The sequence below is a fragment of the Triticum dicoccoides genome, chromosome 1B, assembly GCF_002162155.2.
Source record: "Triticum dicoccoides isolate Atlit2015 ecotype Zavitan chromosome 1B, WEW_v2.0, whole genome shotgun sequence".
Taxonomy (NCBI): Eukaryota; Viridiplantae; Streptophyta; class Magnoliopsida; order Poales; family Poaceae; genus Triticum; species Triticum dicoccoides.
Genome location: NC_041381.1, coordinates 686,680,359 through 686,688,942, shown reverse-complemented (window position 1 = coordinate 686,688,942; position 8,584 = coordinate 686,680,359).

Here is an 8,584-nt window from a genome sequence, read left to right as displayed (position 1 = left end):
CTCGGAGGTGCCTTCCCCTCTTAGGACTCTCCCCTCCCCAAGTCTCCTTGGCGCATGAGCCGCTTGGGGCTGGTGCCCTTGGCCCATATAGGCCAAGGCGCACCCCCCACAGCCCATGTGGCCCCCCAGGGCAGGTGGACCCCCCCGGTGGACCCCCGGACCCCTTTCGGCACTCCCGGTACAATACCGACAAAGTGCGAAACTTTTCCGGCGACCAAAATAAGACTTCCTATATATAAATCTTTACCTCCGGACCATTCCGGAACTTCTCGTGACGTCCAGGATCTCATCCGGGACTCCGAACAACATTCGGTTTGCTGCATACTCATATTCATACAACCCTAGCGTCACCGAACCTTAAGTGTGTAGACCCTACGGGTTCGGGAGACATGCAGACATGACCGAGATGTTCTTCGGTCAATAACCAACAGCGGGATCTGGATACCCATGTTGGCTCCCACATGTTCCACGATGATCTCATCGGATGAACCACGATGTCAAGGACTCAATCGATCCCATATACAATTCCCTTTGTCTAGCGGTATTGTACTTGCCCGAGATTCGATCATCGGTATACCGATACCTTGTTCAATCTCGTTACCGGCAAGTCTCTTTACTCGTTCCGTAACACATCATCCCGTGATCAACCCCTTGGTCACATTGTGCACATTATGATGATGTCCTACCGAGTGGGCCCAGAGATACCTCTCCGTTTACAGGGAGTGACAAATCCCAGTCTCGATTCGTGCCAACCCAACAGACACTTTCGGAGATACCTGTAATGCACCTTTGTAGCCACCCAGTTACTTGTGACGTTTGGTACACCCAAAGCATTCCTACGGTATCCGGGAGTTGCACAATCTCATGGTCTAAGGAAAAGATACTTGACATTAGAAAAGCTTTAGCATACGAACTACATGATCTTTGTGCTAGGCTTAGGATTGGGTCTTGTCCATCACATCATTCTGCCAATGATGTGATCCCGTTATCAACGACATCCAATGTCCATGGTCAGGAAACCATGACCATCTATTGATAAACGAGCTAGTTAACTAGAGGCTTACTAGGGACATGGTGTTGTCTATGTACCCACACATGTATCTGAGTTTCCTATCAATACAATTATAGCATGGATAATAAACGATTATCTCGAACAAGGAAATATAATAATAACTAATTTCTTATTGCCTCTAGGGCATATTTCCAACAGTAATAGGGTAGCTAATAAGGTTGCTCATGAACTTGCTAGGCTAGCGAAAGCTTCTGTAACTAGAGATTGGTTTGAGGAACCTATGGAGAATATTGTACCTCTTCTTATAGGCGATGTAACTATCATTTCCAATTAATAAAGTGAATGTTTTCTTTAAAACAAAAAAACTCGTATTCGAAACAACCAAATCTGCACTACATATTCCATCGTTGAATCTGTGCGTCGGTGCATATATTCTTTTTTTTCTGTGAATAGTCGGTGTATATATTCTGACGAGGTAGAGAAGCTGGATTTGTAAAACATGAAAAGTTAAAAGTAGTTGTCATGCCTGGTCGGCAGGTGCTACGCATGACAGATCTTCCAAAGCCTTCAAGCTGTGTCGGCTGGTGATACTTGGCAGCATGGTGCTGAGGTGTATCAGTGGCGACCGTGACGTGCACAGCTGTTTGCGCGCAGGGAGGAGGTGCTGTTGGGCGTCGTGGTGGCGTCGACGATAGCTAGACCGACCAAGGTTGATGCATCAGTACAGTTCTGAAGATGGAGCGGTGGCAGTTGGCGGCGGCGGCCTCTGAGAGCACGCCGGACCGGCGAGACCCATGCCCGGCAGGCGTCCTGGATGGGTCCTCAGGTCTTAGATGTTAGGTTTGACTGCGATGTCTGTTTGGTATTAGGCCCAGGCTATCGGCGCCCCTTCATCAACTGGATAGGTGTAGCGACGGTTTGTTGCTTAGACGGCGGCTTTAGTCTTACTGTGGTATTACTTTGTAAGGTCTTGTGAGAATAATTAATAAAATAACCGTATGTATCGTCCAGATGCAGAGGCCCGGGGTCATCCTCCTTTTCTAAAAAAAAGTTGTAAGGTCGCTGCAAGCCGGGCAGCAGAGTTAGCTGCTACCCAGGTCACCTTTGCTGCCTCACGCGAGCGCAACACAGCGCTTTTACTTCCTCCAACTACCGGTCCAGCAGCCGATAGTTTTTTTTACTTGTCCCATTGAGCGTGGTGGCCGACAGGTTTTTACTTGTCCCATTTAGCATGGTGGCCACCACGGACCCAGCTGATTTGCAGGATGAGCTGCGCGCCGTTTCCGGATTAAATATTAATCGAAGAGCAGTGCTATGCGGACGACGTAAATTGCACGACCAGCGCACACAATGAATTCCATCCGGGAGATCTCGTCCACAGCTTAGCAACGTTCATTGGATTGTTTATCGTGCACATGACACTTCGTTCGCATAGCACTGCTCCAATCGAATAGGCTCCTTTCGACTGGAATTTTTTTTTTGACAAAAGGGTTTCTTTGATTTCCGTTATACAGTACTACCAAATTACATTGTCCACCTCACGCCACCAGCCAACGAAAAGGAATGCAAAAAGCATCAGGAGGGAGGGGAAGAGACCAACATTCGAGGCATTCATTACTTAGAGCGCTCCATGAATGGAACAAATAAAAGAGAACAGGCACAACTGCAGCGAACCATGTAAAGAAACAACGTATAAACTTCAAACTCTGCAGGACAACAAAACATTCTAATAACTATGTGAGAAAAAACTTTCAGATTTTTTCATGCATTTAAAATGCTAATTTTTTTCCTCATTTTGTATATTTATGTTAGTCCAAAAAATCTGAATTTTTTTCACACATTGAAGTTGTAAAGTTTGTTTGATCTGCAAAGTTTGAACTCCATATGTTCTTTTATTTAAGAGAAACAAAAAAGAAAAATCTGCATGTTGCAAGTTAGTTGGAGAGTACGGATCTCAAAGCAATGTTGAAGGGTTGAAGATAAGCGGTTCCATGTAGGACGAGCTACAAAGGAACTTTGTGTAAAGAAAATAACCATTATATTTGATCAGTGAATAAATGAACTTTCTGCAAAGCATGTTAGTTTCTGATTAGCTTATCATTGGCCTCCAATGAATTAAAATAAAGGAAGTACAGAAGAATGGTTGTAAATGTGTGTTCCTTATGGTGGTCTTGGCAGCCGTGGAACAAAGAAACTGAAAATAGCATATACAGTATTAGTTAGTGCTTAAAATGAAACGAAAGCGTTTGGATCCCACAATGAACTTTTGTTCCTTCTTAGTGTCCTTCCCAATCCATAACTACCTGTCTCTGTTTGTAGACGACGATTACAACCGTGGCAGAAATACAAACGGCCCTCTCAACTGCAGCCCCAAGGAATCAAGCACAGGCATCTCCAACGACAACTCGCAAATTACCTCCCGCATCCGTCCGCGGACATGGATGCATCTAACAGTAGTCGCATACATTCAAACTGTTTTTCAACAAGCCGGATAAAATTCATGCAAACAAGACCGGATTTCACATAAACACATCTAGATTTCATATAAACATGACGAGTTTCATTACATTTACGTCAAAGCGGTGCTAGTCCGGCTCTAGAGGTATAATTAATACCTAATATAAATGTTTGCCGGCGCCTGTTCCCCGTGTCCGGCCATGAAGCCTGAAAACTGAAGCTTCACCGTCTCCACTTCCTCCTCGGCGCTCTCCAACTCTGCCTCCAGAGACCCGGGAAGTGAAGTTGTCTGCCTGCACATCAGCGCCAAGCAACTAAACGGCTGACGATGTTGAGCCCACCAAGCTAGGCGTCGACGAGACTGGAGGAGCAGTGGACTTCCTGGGACACGAGAGGTGGCGACCTATCGTGCACTACTCTTCCTCGCTGCCGGCGGCGCCCGCGGACATGCCGACTTCGTGGTCGTCGCGGCGAGGCGCGGAGTCGGCGATGTCCTCCTTCCCGTCGTCGGTCACACCGCTCCGCCCGCGTGGTCGCTCTCCTTGTAGGCGGCCACCACCTCCTCCGCCACCCGCTAGCGGTACCGTCAGCGGGTGAGGCGGATCTCACGTGCGGAGCGGTAGGAGTCGAGCAGCGCCTCCTAGTCCGCTAGGTCCGTGTACGACGTGACAGCCCTGCCGCCGGCGAGCTACTCCTCCGCCTGCACGTGCTCCTGCAAGCGCCGGTTGTTGTAGGCGGGGTCAGCCTATGCCTCCCTGAACTGCTCCTCCCGCACCATGTCCGTGTAATGGGCACAGGCCTTGCCGATGGTCATGGTGCAATGCATGGGCGAGGGTAGCACGGAGGAGGAGGGCAGCACCGGTTCGTCGTCGGTAGCGTCCTCCATTGGGCCGCTGTCGTCCTGCGGCTGCTTGATTGTGAGGCCTTAAAAATTAGGGAGCATAGTGTATTTGTATAGGCAAACTGATTTGAAAAGCCGATAAATCATGAGCCAAATTTAAAATTGAATACTTCAATCGAATAAAAATGCTCCAAAATTAAGAAGCATAGTGACCTAAAAGAATTAAATGAGAGAGGTCCTTAAGAAATTGAAAGAGAGAGCTCCTTGCTACTCTTTGGGTATTATATTATGACTAAGAATACCTGTGGGCAACCTTTGCCAGAAAGTCTGAACCGATCAACAGAAGATCATGTATCTCCAAATGATCATATTTTTCTGATAGTTGAAGCCCCCATATTTCTTTTTCTTTTGAGGAAAAAAGCCCCCATATTTCTAAAAGCAGAAAAGCCCCTGTATGCTTAGGGCGATAGCCCATATTTATGCATTGTCCCAAAATATACAGTGCCCATATGCACACATCTTACAACTCAAGCGCCTAGCTACAGTAACTACAACTAGGGTGCATCAGGCCTAGCCCCTCCCCCCCAAAGACGTATACTTGCCACAACAAGCAGTGCATCGTCTTGGGATGGACTTCACCTGTAGTTCCATATGCAAGGCTAGTTCAGTGCTTAGTTTTAAAGGTTGTAAAACCACAAAAAGAGCCATTTTTCTATTATACCCTAACTATTGATGTCCCACGACATCTAAGGCCTCATCGTTTATCATCTAAGGCCACGATATCCCACTTTTATGGTTCTACCTATCTTTCAGACTAAAAATTGTGTTCATTTTATCACCCATTCGTATGATGCAATGAAGGGAGAGGGTTGTTGTGCCAAGAAAAAAGCTGGTTTTGTCGTTCACTGGCATTGGAATAGGCAAAACTACAGTCACCTGGAATTCCAAAACATCTCAGTCCGGTTCAGTGTCATGTGTTGAGTAATATTTATTGGTTTTTAGTTTATTAATGTAGCACACATGGGAAAGGGTGAGGGTTGGTTGCGTAAAGCACAGGGAGATTTTTTTTATCAAACTCCGTATATATTTATAGTAAATATTTTTACTTACCATAATTGTGATATTGTCACTAAATATTATGTTGTTTGCTGTTATTTTAATATATTTTATTTTGTATGATATTATAAAGTATATCTTGCCCAAATAACATTATAATCATGCTCATGTAGAAGTACATATTGGTAATCAATTCTAGCATTAACCATTGAAGTATAACTTTTTGAGTAAGACCATGTTTATATTTTGTTGTTTCTATATGCTTTTGATTTTAGTTTGAGATGTTTAATTTTATTTTTTGTCGAAAACAAACAAATGTATTGCATTAGTCCACAAATTGATATATATCCATTAATGTGTTCAGATATATGTACATTGTATTTTCTCAAATATCTACAAAATCACATAAAGTTTTTAAAAAGTACATGAATAAAACAAATAATATGGTAGAGGATTCTAGAGTATAACAGTATCGACAATATAACTAAATTATTAATTAAAAGGTTCATGAGGTCTTGTTACTCACAAGTTTCTGATGACTTTTCTTAAGTTTTTCGCTTTGTTGGCCCCTTATACACACAAAATTAGGTTTGTCATGCAATGCAGTCATATAGAAGGATACAAATGAAAAGTTTTCTTCAGTGTAATTACCACGTGTGATAAAACACGAATACTAGTCTCTGGTTGATGTCTTGGGTCAAGTTGTGGCATGACATATTCATTTTAAATGTGCTTACCAAACAAGAAATAATCATGTCAGTGATATACTTGACTTTCTTTCGGTCAGCATATCTTATGGTTACTTACAGTTAGTACCACAATGATGAATACAATAAGTGAAATGTGTAGAATTGAAAGGATTGCTAGGCGCTAACTAGTTTGAATGTTGCGTTTATCTCAACAAGGCCAACACAAACTAGTGATCAATTAATTCCTTGACTTGCTCCCTAATCCAGCAGTGTTGTGTGGTTTTGGCTTCCTCAAATTTTCTTGTTGCTTCGAAACAATTAATATAACTATGTCTCTTTCATGGTTGCATTCTCCAGGAAATCATGTTAGCTTTTGGGCTAAGACTTGTCCCGAAAATTTAACCTTTCGATCGTGTTTTATCTTTTTGGGGAATTGTATCAAATCCTAGGATTTGCAAACTACTCGTATGTTTTCACTCAACTTTTCCAGAAAATGAATGTAAGATTTTTTCTTCTGTTTTTGGTCCACTCTTGCAATTCAATATTCTTTACTTGATATATGCCAAGATTTCCAACTATGTACCATCTTGCATTTTCACAAACTATGTTTTTCAGCCAACTTTTCATGTAAATGGATATAACATTTTTCTATGTTTGTCCTCTCTTACAGTTCAGTATTCTTTACTTGGCGTGCCAAGATTTCCAACTATGTCCTAGCTTGCATTTCTCCATTGGAACTCCTGATAATTGAGCCCCACAAGCTTCCTCCCCCCACTTGAAAAGCTTGTCCAACGTGTCCTAACTCTAATGTGAGAATGTATGTACAGACAAGGTATGTCTACAACTAGTGAGCTGATAAGGTCTAGCCTCCCAAAAGGACAAATAGTTGCCAAAGAAGTTCACACCACACCATCAGCACAAGCATTTCCTTAGTACTCCCTCCGTTCTAAAATATAAGATGCGTTAGTTTTTTTCAAAAGTCAAACATGTGCATGTTTGACCAAGTTTTTAGGAAAAGCTATCAATATTTTACCAAATTTGTAGCATTCAATTCATCATGAAATGTATTTTCATATTGTATTTATTTATATTGTAGGTGTTAATAGTTTATTCTATAATCTTGGTCAAACATACATGAGTTTGACTTGGACTAAAAATGATGCACCTTATATTCTGGAATAGAGGGAGTACCTTCTTACATATGGCATGGATTCACCCATATTTCCATATGCAAGCCTCATTTGAGTAGACCTCCCCAGTGCCCAGAAACCAATGGTTTTTTTCATCTTCTTCCTTGCAGCCTCAATATCTTCTTGATTGGATGGCGATACATATCTTCCTCAGCCTGCAGTTATGCAAGATAAGGGATTAAGCTAGTTCTAGTAGGAGTGTGTTCTGAACTGAAATAAGCACGCCTTGTGATTCTGTTGTAGCATGATAGGATACCACTACTAGCAATGGCAGAACTTGATGGAGAATCTGAGGTGGGCAAACGAAGTCGAGGAGGCCAAAGAGACAACCATTGCTACAATTTTGAGTAACATTTGAATATTTGATATTTAAGTTTGACAATTAAGGGGATACTTGAGTGTTTCTCTAGAGTCAGGGAGGGGGAGCATGCCCCCCGGGCTCTAGTGAAGCCCCACCCTGCTTGAAAGAAAGTAGAAGTGGTCTTGCTTATAGGTGTTCGACATGATGAGAATTTTCACCATCTCTTTGTTGGCGTCAAGCACGGTCTTACTTATAGGCATTCGACATGATGAGATTTTCATCCTCTTTTTATCGCCATTGAGCATGATCTTACTTACAGGTGTTCAACATGATGATGATTTTCACCCCCTCTTTGTTGCCATCGAGCACCATCTCCATGACACCCACCATACATTTTTTGGTGGGTGCACGCCAGCAGGTATACTCCCTGGATAACATGCATGCATTATGTTAAATATTAAAATTTTGAGTATGTGGTGGTGGTGTCACAAGTTGACTTCAAACAGTACAAAGGTAATTTAAAAGGTGATGTTCCTAGCTAATTAACCCTAACTATTGATGTTCCATGACATCTCAGGCCTCCCCGTTTATCACCTGGGTTGACTTCGTCTGACCTACTGGAGTGCACCCGCCGGGCACCTTGGTGGTGTAACTGGATGCGAATGGGCACTCCCGGGACCGTCCAAGGCGCCGTGGACATGGTACCTAATGGCAACAAAGAGAGGGTGAGGATTATCATCACGTCGGGCGTCTACAAGTAAGATCTCACTTCTACGGTTCTACCTATCTTTCAAACAAAAAGTTGTGTTTATTTTATCACTTGTTCGTATGATGCAATGCAGGGAGAGGGTTGTTGTACCAAGGAAAAAGCCGTTTGTGTCATTCATTGGTACAAGAACAGACACAACTATAATCACCTGGAATTCCATGGCATCTCAGGCCGAATCAGTGTCATATGTAGGATAACATGCATGCATTATGTTACAAGTTTAAATTTTGAGTAACATTTCATATTTAAGCTTGACAATTGAGGAGATT